Source organism: Rhagoletis zephyria, unplaced genomic scaffold (assembly GCF_001687245.7).
Source record: "Rhagoletis zephyria isolate East Lansing unplaced genomic scaffold, Rhagoletis_zephyria_1.1 Rzeph_scaffold_00019, whole genome shotgun sequence".
Lineage (NCBI taxonomy): Eukaryota > Metazoa > Arthropoda > Insecta > Diptera > Tephritidae > Rhagoletis > Rhagoletis zephyria.
The window spans coordinates 168,634-183,626 of record NW_016157103.1 but is presented as its reverse complement, the minus strand read 5'-3'; the positions used below and the strand labels follow the sequence as shown (position 1 = coordinate 183,626).

Below are 14,993 nucleotides of genomic sequence, written 5' to 3'. Positions count from 1 at the left end.
AGTGCGCTAGAGACGTTGCGCGAAAATGGTAACCAAAACAAAGATGTTATAACATTATGTCAACAAGTGGATGAGTTGGAGAATGCGCTAGTGGCGACTGATGTTATCATTTATGGTGTTCCGCAGGTGCCAGAAGAAAATTTAGCTCTCTTGTTCTCACAACTATGCCAGGCGGTTAACTTGCCCCCACTTCCCGTGCGCTCTACCTTTCGTCTGCGCGCGAACAAAAGCAAAAGTAAGAACAGAGGTAGTAACCAGCATTGCCCAATTATCGTCAAACTAAACTCTGCGTTTGATCGCTCACAATTGTTTAAGGCGATTGCTACTTTTTTAAAATCTGGCCGAAATTCTCTGTCTTTGCGTAACATAGGATTGAATACTGACGAGAAGATCTTCGTACATGAATGCCTAACTAGGAAGAATCGTGAGCTTATGCGACTGGCAACTGAGCTAAAAAGACAAAAACGCCTAGTTAGTGCATTCTCTATTCGTGGACAAGTCTACATTAGAAGGTGTGCCGACAGTGAAGCGACTAGAGTGCATGATCGTGAAAGCGTTGATCGCATTGTAGCTGCCATTTGAAACCTGTATACATATATATTATCTTTAGTTTTATTACTTACATAGTATGCATAAGCAGAACGATTTGTTTTATGTGTGTTTTTGTTTCCCTTATTATCTTATGTATTTCTTTTCTATCCCACATGACCAAAACTCCTTGTCTCCCTTTCACATTTACTTAACCTTTGTGACTGCCCTCTTTGTAAGCATCTTAAACAAGTGTATATGCATATGTTTAGCAACTTAAGGCACACTAGCAACGACAATCTAAGAATAACTCTTAAAGTTACATGCGAACATAATAGTGGGTTTAATGTTTGCCATTTTAACGCTCGAAGTCTAACAGTTGATAAGCGAGAATATTTAAATTTTATTTTTCAGAATTTAAACGTTGACGTGATTTGCGTAACCGAGACATGGTTTAAGCCGTATGTAACTAACTCCGCATATGCTCTCTGTGATTTTTCACTAATAAGAAATGACAGATCTGCTGGCCAAAGAGGCGGTGGGATAGCGATTTATTATAAGCCTAAGCTCAATTGTAAAATCATCTATAAATCCTACTATCCTGAAGCGGTCGAAAGTATTTTTGTTGAGTTTAGTGATAGCGTCCAAAAGTGTCTGGTTGTCTGTACTTATAATCCCCATAAATCTAATGATATATCGCCGCTTTTCACTAAAATTTCAGAACTGTCCTTGAGCTATGTGAATGTCCTCATTTGTGGTGACTTCAATGTGGATCTCCTCGTTGAAAATGCTAGGTGTAAGTTCTTGCTGAATAGCTTCAACGGCTGCGGCATTACCATAGCGAACAAATATGCAACTCGCTTTGCACCACACTGTAAGCCTAGCATGTTAGATCTCTTTGGTGTAAGTGTTGCTAGCGGAATAAATCATGTAGACCAGTTTCCCCTAGCCGGTGTTTCTGATCACGAGCTAATATTTATTTCTCTTAATATTGAATTTTTTAAAAAGGATCCAATTAGCCACTTAACGTTTATGGACTTCAAAAATATCAATGTAGCTGCATTAACTGACGATAGTATCTCACTAGACTGGAATCGCTGCTGGTTCTTTTCTAATATTGATGAAAAATTAACCCACTTCACTTTGCTAGTAAAATATCTGTTTGAAAAACACGTTCCAGTAAGAAGTACACAAATAAATAATTATAAAAAGCCCTGGCTAACGAATGCTATCCTAAATCTTATTAAAGATCGATCTAGGGCCTATAGGTATTGGAAACGAAATCCTACAACTGAGCGCTGGAATAGTTATAAAAATCTCCGAAATAAAGTGGCTAAAGCAGTACGTAATAACAAGAAGAACTACTTGGAAACCAAGCTCAACACTAACTTGTCCCCTAAAGCATTGTGGAAAAATTTAAAAACATTAGGAGTCTGTGCTAAGGACGCGAAAACATGTACGATTGATGCCGATGAAATGAATACTTATTTCATTACTGGTGCTGCCTTGTCAGATCCGTATCCTTTTACTACTAATGAAAGTTTAAATTATAAGCCGGCATACGAATTTTCATTCGATGTAGCTACGGAAGATGACGTCGCAAAATGCGTCTTTGCAATAAAATCAAATGCTACCGGCGTGGATGGAGTCAGTCTACGCTTTCTAAAACTAATTCTGCCTTATGTGCTGCCTACTCTTACACATATTTTCAATTATGCCTTAACCTCCTCTACCTTTCCCAAAGAATGGAAAATTGCAAATATTATTCCGATCCCTAAAAACAACTCAGCTGACTCTCCAAGGGACTTTAGACCCATTAGCATTTTACCAGCTCTAGCGAAAGTTTTCGAAAAATTAATTTCCACCCAAATAATTCACCACCTTGATAAGTACAGTCTCTTGAGCGAGTTCCAATCTGGTTTTCGATCCAACCACAGTTGTTCTACTGCCTTGTTAAAAGTTATGGAAGACATTCGTCCTGCTTTTGATAATAAGTTACTTACTATTTTAGTGCTCTTAGATTTTTCTAAAGCTTTTGATATGGTTAGACATGACATTCTTCTGTTAAAGCTGCAACATTATTTTGGTTTTAATTCAACGTCACTCAAATTAATTAGCAACTATCTCTTAAACAGATACCAACAAGTCCAATGCGGAGACATCTTTTCTTGTCGCAAAAAAATAACTTCTGGAGTACCTCAAGGCTCGATTCTAGGTCCCATTCTTTTTAGTGTTTTCATAAACGATATTGTTTTCTGTTGCCAAAACTCATGTATTCATTTATATGCTGATGACACACAGATTTATTTCTCGCGTCCCATCGGTCTAGGTGAAGATTTAGTGTTTAGGTTAAATGAAGATCTTGGTAGAATAGTAAAGTGGGCCAAAACGAACGGTCTCAGTTTAAAAGCTGCCAAAACGCAGGTACTGCCTATATCGTTTGATCCTCTTGATTTAAGAAGTTTGCCGTCATTAATGCTGGGCAATACGGAGTTGAATTTCCAATCCGTTGTAACGAATCTTGGTTTTAAAATGAATACACATTTAACTTGCACAGATCACATTAGCCATTGTATATCCAAGATATATTTGATTCTAAGGAATTTATGGCAAACGTGTAACTGCCTACCAACTAACATAAAACTTAAATTGGTACGGTCTCTTATTGTCCCCAACATTTCGTATTTCGAAATGGTTTATTGTAATCTGGACAGTGAATCCAAGAACAAATTAAATATGGCCTTAAATAATACAGCCAGATTTATTTACGGTAAAAGAAAGTATGACCACATTTCAGAGTTCACAAAAAGCATCTTAGGCTCGAACTTGGAGAGCTATCTGAAGATTCGTAACATCTTATTTTTGTATAAGTTAATTAGATACCGACAACCATGCTATCTTTACCGAAAACTGAACCTGGTTCAATCGTCTCGCACCCATAATTTTATTGTACCTAGGTATAAAACTTTAACAGCGTCTAGATTGTTTTTTGTTAGTGTTGTCAGAATCTGGAACTCCTTACCAACCTCAATTAAATGTATAACAATGTTTGGATGCTTCGAAGCGGCAGTTACAAGTCTTTTTAAGTAAAATCCTTCTACCTTCCCTAAAACTCCTCTCCTAAAATATTATCTTTATCTATTATATATATATATATGCTTTTTTTTTTTTGCACAACTATTACTTATATAAAATATAAATATTGTTGTTACCATCACAATATTTTTCTGTACTTTATCTAATTAGATTTTAGTTGAAGTTAATTTTGTAATTTTTTTTTGATTATTTGTACATTGAAAAGACCTCGCGTTTTATTGTACTCAAGAAGTTAATAAATTGAATTGAATTGAAAAATATTGTGAAAAAGTAGTTCAAAAATGGAATGTCGCAAAACTTTTACTTGACTTGTCTATGCTCCACATAAGTTAGTACATAAATATGTACAAGTATAAATATGTATGTATGTACATGTAACTTAGATTTTCAAAAAAGTTTAGTCCTCTTCATTTTTTTCGCCTATTCTCGCACTATTATCCGGATTTATCAGCTTTTGCACTTAACTGTTGACAACTCAGCGCTTAAGACTATTAGTAAAAACCCAGGCTGTTATGCATTTGTACACATGCACACATATTCACCAAATAAGTACATACATACATACATACGTACAACGCCAGTTTACCCAACAGAAGAATTGTTTACTAGGCATACATAGATACTTATATAAAAAAATACTGACATTTCCAGCTAAGCAAAATAACAAAAACCAAACACTGTTGTAAATAGACGCCTTTAAGTAGTTTTAATGGTAGACCCTATGGTATACTCTTAAGGGCAACATGTGTAAAACATGGCAAACAACAAAAATATTGGCTACAGCCAAAGTGAGTAGAATAAATGGAGCAAATTCGACAAATGTTTGAAACAGAGCAACAACAACAACAGAAAGTGAAATTTGAAAAATCACCAGAAAGTAAAGAGAAAAAGAGAGCTAACGTTTACGCAAAATGAATGAAAAAGTCAAAACAATTTGCAAAACTGTAAAATTGGTGATGAAAGAGTCAAGTTAAGGGATTTGTTAGGGTACGCAAGCATAAATTTATGTATGTATATACATGGATAAATATTTACGTTAGTAAAGTGAGCTAAATTTGAACATTTCTTATGATAATATTTTATGTTATATAACTAGGGATGGCCGCGATTAATCATTTGATTAGATTACTCGATTATTTTTGTTCCATTTACGATTTAGTTGTATCGCAGTTTTGTATTTCAATAATCGATCAATTAATCGATTAATTGTAAAAATATTTTCAAGAAATATAAATTCTATAGTTGTCTAAAACCCATCCATCGAACATTATTTTTCGCTAGCTGCATAAACTTTATTCGACCGGAGGTTTGAAAAAATTTATTTCAAAGATCCGTTAGCATTGGCCTCAGTAATGCAGTTCTTGCGAAATTAAATAACGTGCGCAACTAATCTTATGGAAACGGGTAGGGATTCGTCATTAGAATCAGTAGAAATTTAAAATTTTATTATATTTTAGGTCTGTTAAATATGTATGATACTTTCAAAGAAATATATTTTTAAAGAGGAAATGCATAAGAAAAAAAAATATGTATACTTCAAAAGCGTGTTTACTTTTTCTTTAAAACAAAATACTGTATATTTTTTAAGATTAAGCTTAACAGCAAAGCTTTTTTTTTTGCAAACATGGTTAAAAATATTAAATAACTATCGCCGCTCAAAATAATCGTTTTATGTTATTTCTGGCTAATTAACAAGAGAATTAGAAATTTTTGCGGAAAAGTATTTTTTGAGTACTCACTGTAAAAAAAAAATTGCTTTAAAAATTCTATTCATCGATTATTTCTGAATAATTGCAATTAATTTTTTTGGCTTGTAATTAATCGATTATTTAATTTCTTTGCCATCCCTATACATAACTAACGTGTATACATGTTCTGAAAAATAACCAAATCAATTTTTTAACTCCTTTATAGAGAAATATACATCTTTTTTTTTAATTCAAATAACACAAAAAATTGCCGATACCCTTTGTTTTTTTCAGGTATAGGAAAAATTGTTGTGATTTTTATCGATTTTTCTCAGTGTTTTTTTTTTTGCGAATTTGATGTGGGCTCTTCAGGATTTGTCGATATTTTTTTAGACGTTTCGTCAATTTCAGACTTTTTAAGTACTTGTAGATCTTTATTTAGCTAAAGAATAAAAAATAAATTATATTTTGCAGCAAAAATTTAAATAATTTGTCCTTTAATTTTCTCGGGATTTCCTGTTACTTTTTTGGGTTTTCTGGAATACTACCAAGACTTTTAATGTTTTATTCGGGGATTTTCGGAAATTTGCAGACTTAAGTTATAACTTTTTTTCTTATGGGTGACTGAAAAACCGAAAATGGGCGGTTTTGCTTGAGAAAAAATTAAAAATTTTTGCTTTTTCGGGGTATTTAAGAACTTCCAAAGATTATTTTGAAAATATTTCAGATTTTATTTGTATTTAGTCGGAAATGTTTTCAGAATTGTTTCGTAATTTTTCGAGAATCTTGTGTCAACGATATTTTGGAATCTTATTTTTGCTTTTGATCAACGCTAAAGAAATAAAGGCAAAGGTTACAGGTTACATTTTGCAGATACAAAAAAAAAAAAAAAATGGCGGATTTTTCGGGACGTTTAGAGTTTTTCACGGAAGTTGCTTGGAAATATTTGGTAATTTACGGGTTTGGTTTGAAATTTTACGAAGCTTTATCCTTTTTATTTGGGAGTTATCCGATTTTTTCGGGCCTATTTAGGTTTAACGATGCTTTTAGAAATATCTAAATAAAGTTAATAAACTCGAATGTATAGTCTGATCAGTTCTTGGTATAAATTTTAATTTTTAAAGTTCGTGCTTTTTCAGTTTTTTTTATATTTTTTCCAATTTCTAGGTAATTTTCTTGGTATTACTAGAATTTTTTGAGTTTTTTTAAGACTCTTCGGTAATTTTTTGAGACTTAGCGTATGCTTTCAAATTCTTTGACAAATGCCGCTTATTTACTGCAACAAAAATATAATAAATATGCCTATTGGGATTTTTGGGGAGATCAATTCGGAATTTTCTTGGGATTTGTTCCGATTTTTCCGAATTTATCAGACCTTTTGAGGAGGAGAAGCTCGGCCAAACACTGACATATGTGTAAGCGCCAATCTATTATTATTTGAGGTGTTGCCAAAATTTTCGGGTTTTTGGGGAAGTTTTCACGACTCTTCGTAAATTTACGTTCTTAGCTCGGGACATTTCGGGGGTTTTCTGGAATTTTTCAGATTTTGCTGGTTTTTTCCTGTGATTTTTCGGAATTTTATTGAACTCAATTCCAGATTTTTTAGCAATTCTTGGGAGTAATACAGTTAAATAATTTGCGTAAGCTTTTCGCTACTTTCAATAAAGGCCGCAATCGGTACGTTCCTTGATTTCAGCATAAACTCATCTAACCTAAGATTCTTTAGCCAACTTTCCAATCGATTCTTACAATTCATTACGATACCAGAATATAGAATTTAACTGCCTCTCCGGCTACATACCTGTACGTGGTCAATTATTCGTTAAACACAACTCTAACAAGTTTCAGAAAACATGCTATCGTAACACGAACGAAAAGTGTTAAAAATTTAAAGCGAAAACGAAAACAACAAGAACAAAGTACTTCAAAACCTACATACATACATATGTACATACATCCATTTGGCAGACTATGTATGTACTTAGACACAAGAGAATTGCAATCAGTTACTCCACAAAGTTTTTGCTACGCCTCAACGGTATGATAAGCAACAACAGCAGAGCATAACGAGAGTATTAGTGACAACAACAATGTGGCCAGAGCTATAAAAAAAAGTTCTAGCAAGATATGTGCACATAAATGGTGGTCAACAGTGCGTATACGTAACATTGTAGCAAGCATCAGGCAACAGCAGCAGCCACCGGCAGCTAAGCCGGATAATAGTTGGTTAATGGACGGGTGAAGAAATGTGTGACCGGTGAGAGTCGGTAACTGTGCCAGTGCAGGATAGAAGAAGTAGAAAAAGAAATGAGAGAAAGGAAAGGCATAGACAAGCAAATGCAAAAAAAAGTAGTAGAGTAGAGTAAGACGAAGTTTATTGGGGTGTAAGGCAATGTCGAGCGTAAACTAGTATTTCAATATACATACGTATGTAAAAGTGTGTGTGCATAGAAATTCACTGTAGCGCCGCAGTTGCGTGCCTCTAAGCGTTGATGATGCCTGGGATTTGGTCGGTGGTAAGTTTGTTGAAGAATTTTGTTGCTCGTAGCAGCCAACGGCACATCAGACAGCAAGCAGTAGGCAGCATTAGTATTAAGTTCAACGTGTTGGCCAGCGCAGCCGTTGAGGCGTGAGGATTTGCTGCTCTTAACTGAGTTGTTAGGGCAACAAGTTGTTCAACTACATACAATTTACATACTCATACATACATAAATAAGTGCTGAGGTGTTGTGCAAATATTTGCCAATGTATTACAATGTTACAAGTTATGAAAGTCGACCGGGAGCGAGATGAGCAAATATTCAACGTTGGCTTTATGCTGGGTAGGTTAAAAAAAGTGGCGTTTAATTAAATTAAATGTCATGTAAGTCGAATAAGCTACGCTTGACCCGATTTTTTTTTCTAGCTCATTTAAGTAATTTGATTATTTTCAAAACCGGAATTTTTTGTCTTGAAGTTCAGCCGAAACCGAACCGAATCCGAATTTTTTAGAGTACAAATTACATAAGCAATTATATACCGCAAAATAATTGATTAAAAGCATTTCTAATTTTAATTTTATGTAAATTATCCGTTATTGTTTCTCAAAAACAAGCGATCAGTTTCACATGGCAACATCCGATTAGCTTGGAAGCACTTGCAGCAGAAATAAAAATTGCTAGTGCAGCACGGGCAAGTTGAAATATATTTTCGAAATCGATATTCACTCTTTCAAGTGCAGTAAAATTTTTATTATTTTTTATTTCTGAAACTGATTTCCGACATGTGGACAGAAAGTTCTTTCTGGCTGCTAAAACGTGGAAATAAAATTTCCTTTCACTTGACATCGAGTTACAAAGCAATTTTGAAAATTTAACTTGCCCAAAGTTGTATCGGGCATTTAAACTTCGGGAAGGAAATGAAATTAAAAGAAAGGCAAAAAAAGAAAGTTGCCACAAAAAAGCAATAAAATCAAATTACAGAAACGCGAAAGCGGCGCTTCAATAAAAAAAAAAATAAAATTTTTATAATTTGTAAAAACTTTCTTTATAACTTTTACGCCTACCGAACCGAATCCGAACCCGAACTTCATGGCCGAACTTCGCTAACCGAACCCGAACCCGAACGCTCGGTCGAACACAAATAAAACTCATTTAAAACTGATTGGCAGTCATTTTTTAGTTTACAATACAAAGTAAAAAAATTTTAACAAAAAAAAAACATTTTTTGTTAACTGTCGGTTTCACGGAAGTAATTTAAATGAAAAATGTTTTTTTTTCTGCTTTTATGAAATTGACTAAGTAAAAAATTTTAAAACGAAATTTAATTTTCTAAAATTTCGTTGAGTATTTTCCTGCATTAGAAATTTAAAAATGGATAAAACAACTTTTGACAGATTTTTTAAGAAAACTAAATTCGATCTTTTAACACTAAAAAGTAGCAAAAGAAAACGAAGTTTTAAATATTAAAATAACTAAACAAATTTTAAATATGTACCTATGTATTAAAAAACCTTTAAATTTTTAATAAAATGGCAAGTCAAAATTTCTATAAAATTTATAAATTTTATTTAAATATGTACATATGGGCGTATATGGCAATTTTTTTCTTTTTGATTTTAATATGAACTCAAAATAACAAAAAAAAAACAATTAAGAAAAATCCCAAGCAAAAAATTTTCATTTTTTCTCAAAATAACTTAAAAAGTAAAAAAAAAGTCTTTTTAAATTAAATTAACTAAAAAATTAATTAAAAATCTTAAAGAAATTAAAAAAAGTATGTGTACATACTAGGGATGTTGCGAATGTGGAGTTTTAGACATCCGCGGATGCGAATGCGGATGCGAGTATCTAACCGCTAACATCCGCGGATGCGGATGCGAATGCGGATGTCAAGTATTTTTAAGAAACAATTAGAATCTATGTAGCATAATGGTGAGATCGTTGTGTAAACAGCGCTTACAAGCCAAACCAGATGTGTCAGGTTTTTCTAAAGCTTTTTAAAAAGAATTTTTCATTCTGTATGCAACTTCATCATCGTTTTTCGATTTTAGTTTTTATAATTCATTTAATACGACTGGTTTGAACAATTTGTGATTATAGCGAGCTAAATAGGTGGATATGGAAAATAAATTATTATTTTCCAGGAATGAAAATTTTGAACAAAATTCTGTTTTCAAAGTCGTGGCTGTCAGCCGAATCGGATCAGAATACTGTTATTTTTTAAAAAAGCACCCCGTTTTTTATAAGCATTTGAATCATAGATAGTTACGTATGTAGTTCTTATCTTATTAAAGGTCAGACCTATAGCTTTTTAATTATTTGAGCATCGATTCTCTTTATAGCTAGACATTGACCATTCTACTGGAAATACCTATTGAAGGAGCTTACTCTTTGAATTTAAATAACAAAGAAGGGATAGTTTTACCACAGAAGCTTTTTGCCAAGTATCCAATGTATATCCCTATGAAAAAATCATTGCCCGACAAGTAAACAAAATTACTGTTTATTATTAACGTCAAAAGCAAATCACAAAAATATGGTTAATAATTACAGTGCACACTTTCTTCTTTTGTGTCTAGCAGTTTTTTAAGATTGGTCCAAAAAAATCATAACAAATAAAGAAAGCAATGCAGGTATTTAAAGAAGAAAAAACAAAAAATATTGTTAAAAAAACTATGTTCTCGTTGACGTACGTCAAAGGTCAAGTTGAAGTTGGAACTTGTATGACTGCCCATTGATAGCTCGCTTAGATAGCTTAAGAAATAATATGTTTAGAGACATTTTTATCAAAGTTGATAAATATGACATTTCACCAGTTTTGTTACACAAATACTCCCACGACCGCAGGCAAAAATATTGGCTATAATTTGTCAGTTTGTTTGCCATATATACGTTTTATCGGTGGACTTGCCCAACATTCGCATTAGCAAAAGCTCCGCATTGATTATTTCGATTGATACTATATAAAATTTTTTTTTTCGAAAATTTTCAATTAAAACATACAAAAAAATTTTTTTTCGAAGAAAATGAAAGTTTTTCTCACTCTAAAACAGAAAAGCACAGTTTTTAAGAGTGTGAAAATAAAAAAAAAAAACTAAAAAAAACCGAATAAGAAAACGAAAGAAAATAAGGCCACCTTCACGTTTTTATATTTTGTAAGTAAATTCGAGTAAAAATATAAAAATGTTTGCGGCTAATTTTATAATAATCGGTTTTTCCTAATTTGCGCGCTTTTGAATTTTTTTTTTACTTGCTGTTAAATACAAACTTTTAGCGTTATGAGTTAAGGCTTAATTAGTTACAACTTTAAGATTTTGAAAATAGCAAAGCGAAATTTGTAAAAATAAAATGTTTGTAGATGTTTTGTGCTTGACTTTTTACACTACAACTACACTACATTTTCGGCAAATTTTTTGTAAAAAAAACAAATTAAAAAAAAAAAAATTGTAAATATGTTTTGCCTTATTGCTCAAAAGCTAGAGCTTTAACGGCCTAACAGAATGTAGTCATAGTTTTGATCGTACAAAATAAGAATAAACCTGGTTTCTATTTAAAAATTATTTATTTTTTTAAATTAATAACAATAGATTGGCGCTTACACATATGTTAGTGGTTGGCCGAAAGGGGGGACCTACAGTTAATTATATTTTTATGAAAAGCTGTTTTTCATGGCAGAAATACCCTCGCAGGTTTATCATTGCCTGCCGAGGGGGACCGCTGTTAAAAAAAAACTTTTTTTCTATATTTTTTTGCGATATAGCTTTGACCAGGGCTTGGACCCAGGCCCCGCGGAGTGGTAGCGCACACTGATAATCATTACACCACAACGGCCGCTTTTTTAATTGCGTAGATTAAAAATTCGTTTGGTAAATATGTGCACACATTCTACTAGTTTAAAATTATTAATTTTTCAAACACTAAATTTAGGCAGCTTCTGGCTGTAATTTATATAAAGAAAAGCGTCTATTTCGATGTCCAATCAAAAATGAAGCTATTTTTTTTTTTTGATAAATTTGTTCACAAAGATATGCGGTTAAATTTATGTAAGGTGAAATTACCGGAAAATAGGAAATATTTCGACATTTAATCAATGCAGGAAAAAATTAAAACAAATTGATCATCAATTTTTTTTTTTAATTTCTTCCACGCTTGGTTTAACTTTATAAGAATTTATTCAATAAATTCGGGTACATTTTTTTTATAAAATTTTTTTGCATTACTTTTGGAATTTTTTATTGATTAAATTTCCTCAGCATACATACTTATGTACATATTTCCGCAGAAGGATCATACTTACATCTACAGTATTTTAATGAGCAAAGCGTGATTACTTCATGTATCTTATATGTGTAAGTAAATAATGTTATTTAATCAGCCCAAGTGCACACGAATATTATTTTAATAAACATACTTACACTTACAAATGCACATGAGATCATACATTCGCTTATGTCCGCAGATTAAAATCTAATCATTCACTGACAGCATTTTTTGCTTTTGTTTGGCTTTTTCAGGGCAATGCAGCGAATAAAAGCGAAAACCACGCCAAACACCAAAAAAGAGCAATGAACAACAACAAAAAAAAAATCAAAGAAAATGTGCCACGAAATTGAACTAAATTAAATATTTTCTGCGAGCTTTTGGAAAAAAGAAAATCATGGACAATATAATGCGCAAAATACGAAAGCACAAAAGAATTTCAACAGAAACACCACAGAACGCCAATCAATGTGAGGAAAAAGCCGAAAAAATGAGCAAATTCAAAAAGAAGAGTAAAGCAAAAACAAAATAAGGAGTGAAAATTAGGTGCAGATAATATGAAAGCAAATGATTTTTGGGAATTTCAAAGAGGAAAAGAAACAAAAACCGAAAGCTTGATAATATTGCGCATAGCATATGGAATCATAGCACAAAGAAAAATTTTGCTAGATAACGTGACAAAAAAAACGTATATCTATTGTGAGAAATATCCATTGGAAATCGCATTATCATCGCATAATCGGTGGAGGGAGGGATATAAATATGGTTTGTGAGCAGCTTTTATCAAGTTCTAATTAAGGTACTGGGCCTTATGCATAAAAAGTGAGCTTAAGCTCAGACTCAATTTTTGCACTGATGCATTGAGCTCAAGCTCAAGAAATTGTACTGAAAATCGAGTCGGAGCTTAAGCTCACTTTTCCTGCATAAGGTCCACTCAACAACGCGAAGCTTTGTTCCAATTTATAATGAAAGTTCCGGTTTGTTCCATAAAACACTGGTGCAATGTTTAGAAATTTGAAAATAGTTAAAGTCAGTTCTATTTGCTTCTTCTTTTTCTCTCTTCTGCACGTTTTCATGTAAAACCACTTTTTCCGATAACTACAACATCTGCTAACAAACAATGCGATAACTATATCGACCTCAATAATTGAAGTGATGCTTAGAACAACATCGAAAATTATGCCTACATAATAAATAAAATAATAAATATAGCGTCAAATTATCGATGTCATTATCAACAAATATAACGATAGCACGAGAAAACGATATAAATAACACGGGTAACGACAGCAACGCTAATAACGATATGTAGAAAATATCGATAACTCAACCGACAAAAGCTCAAAAAAGTTCAATGTGAAAAATCGATAAAAATATTGGTATCATTAAAAACATCGAGAGGATGTTCTCTGAAAACAGTGATCACTTACAAAAAATCAATACAAATAATATTAATTAGCACAACAACAGGAATGCTAATAGCGTTAGGCGATATTTAAATAGCAAATATCGATAACTTAATCGATAAAAACTATAAAAAAATTATATGTGAAACATCGAGAAAAATATTGGTATCGCAAAAAATACCGATAGCCTTAGCAATAATTTAACCGACCGCGATATAGGTTGGGATATCAATGACCATGCGTATACCGATTTGATATCGACCTATAGATAACATGATTTATAAACTGCATCAATAACAATAATTTATAATAATATCAATAGTGAAGTTTATAGCAAATAAACGATACGTAAATCGTGGAGAGACAAACAAAAACCAGCGATAAAAAATTTGATAAAAAAATCAAATTGATACCACAAAAATTATCTATAACGTGGACAATAAATCACTCAACAACGGTTCTGGTAGCGATATGAATAACCTTAAAGACAAATATAAACAACTTAACTGATCAATCGCCGATAAATAGTCGATAAAAGACACGATAACGTGTAAAAGTAAACTAACGATAACAATAATTATAACACCACTAATACATAGCCATATACTCGCATGTTCGCAGATAGCCATTTCTATATCAATAACTTAACAGATAAAAACTGGAAAAAGTAATCGATGACAAAGTCAACAAAAAAATATCGATAACATAAAGTTTATCGCTGAAGATAATATATACGCGAAATCGTAAACCTTATCGATCAATAAATCACTAAAGCGACAACAATAGAAGTGAAAACAAAATTAACAGCCGGAACATAATCGATAAGAAAATTAATAAAAATATCGTTAAGTATATCGAAGATAATATCAATATCATAGAGCTTTGAATGCAAAATCGTAAACAATATCATAACTACATACATATGACTGTTTCCATGAAAATGTAAACCGAAAATGCAAGCAAATTGGTTCAAACGAAAAGATGTTATGAAAACGCGAAATGGTGGAGGGAAAAACTAAAAAAAATAAATAAAAAATTGAATTATATATGTATTATTGACAATATATTAAATATGAATTGTACTGTTCCTTAATTTAACTTTATTTAAAAAAACTTTGATGAAAGGGATGACCTCACAGGATTCGCCGAGTTTTGCTTATTTTGACATGTACTCCGAACCACTTCAGTTTTTGTCACGCCCAGTGTTCCAAGCGCACCTAATGTTTTTTGTCAAACAACGAATGGCTTAAAAGCTACACAACGGCACATTTTTTTTATAACTGACTTCCGTTTTCGTATCAGTTATTCAACTCTAAGTCGTACGAATTTCACGCCCAACATCATGGAAACACCTATATATCACTTCCTCCATCGATTCCAGACGCTTCCATTTTTTGTATGCATTGTAGCTCAAGGACGCATAAAAGTGGTTTGTAGCATACCAACGGCTTCAAGATAAATATGGACATACATATACAGTGCCGCACAGAAGTATTGACACAGTGAATTTTTAGCAATATATGCAAAGTTTTTTA

The 14,993-nt window shown here is 32.4% G+C and overlaps 1 protein-coding gene across 10 annotated transcripts in view; it reads left to right on the top strand.

Moving 5' to 3' along the window:
- LOC108361469 (uncharacterized) overlaps window positions 1-14,993 on the top strand; it is a 43,436-nt gene that overhangs the window by 14,229 nt on the left and 14,214 nt on the right. For 4 of the 10 annotated variants that reach the window (XM_017614129.1, XM_017614091.1, XM_017614148.1 and 1 more), the window contains one exon: window positions 12,307-12,817. The exons of 2 other annotated variants lie outside the window; for them this stretch is intronic. The gene's annotated coding sequence lies outside the window, so the exon portion shown is untranslated. Of the gene's footprint in view, window positions 1-12,306; window positions 12,822-14,993 lie in introns of all 10 variants that reach the window. 4 more of the 10 variants (XM_017614112.1, XM_017614121.1, XM_017614105.1 and 1 more) reach the window with 4 other exon arrangements.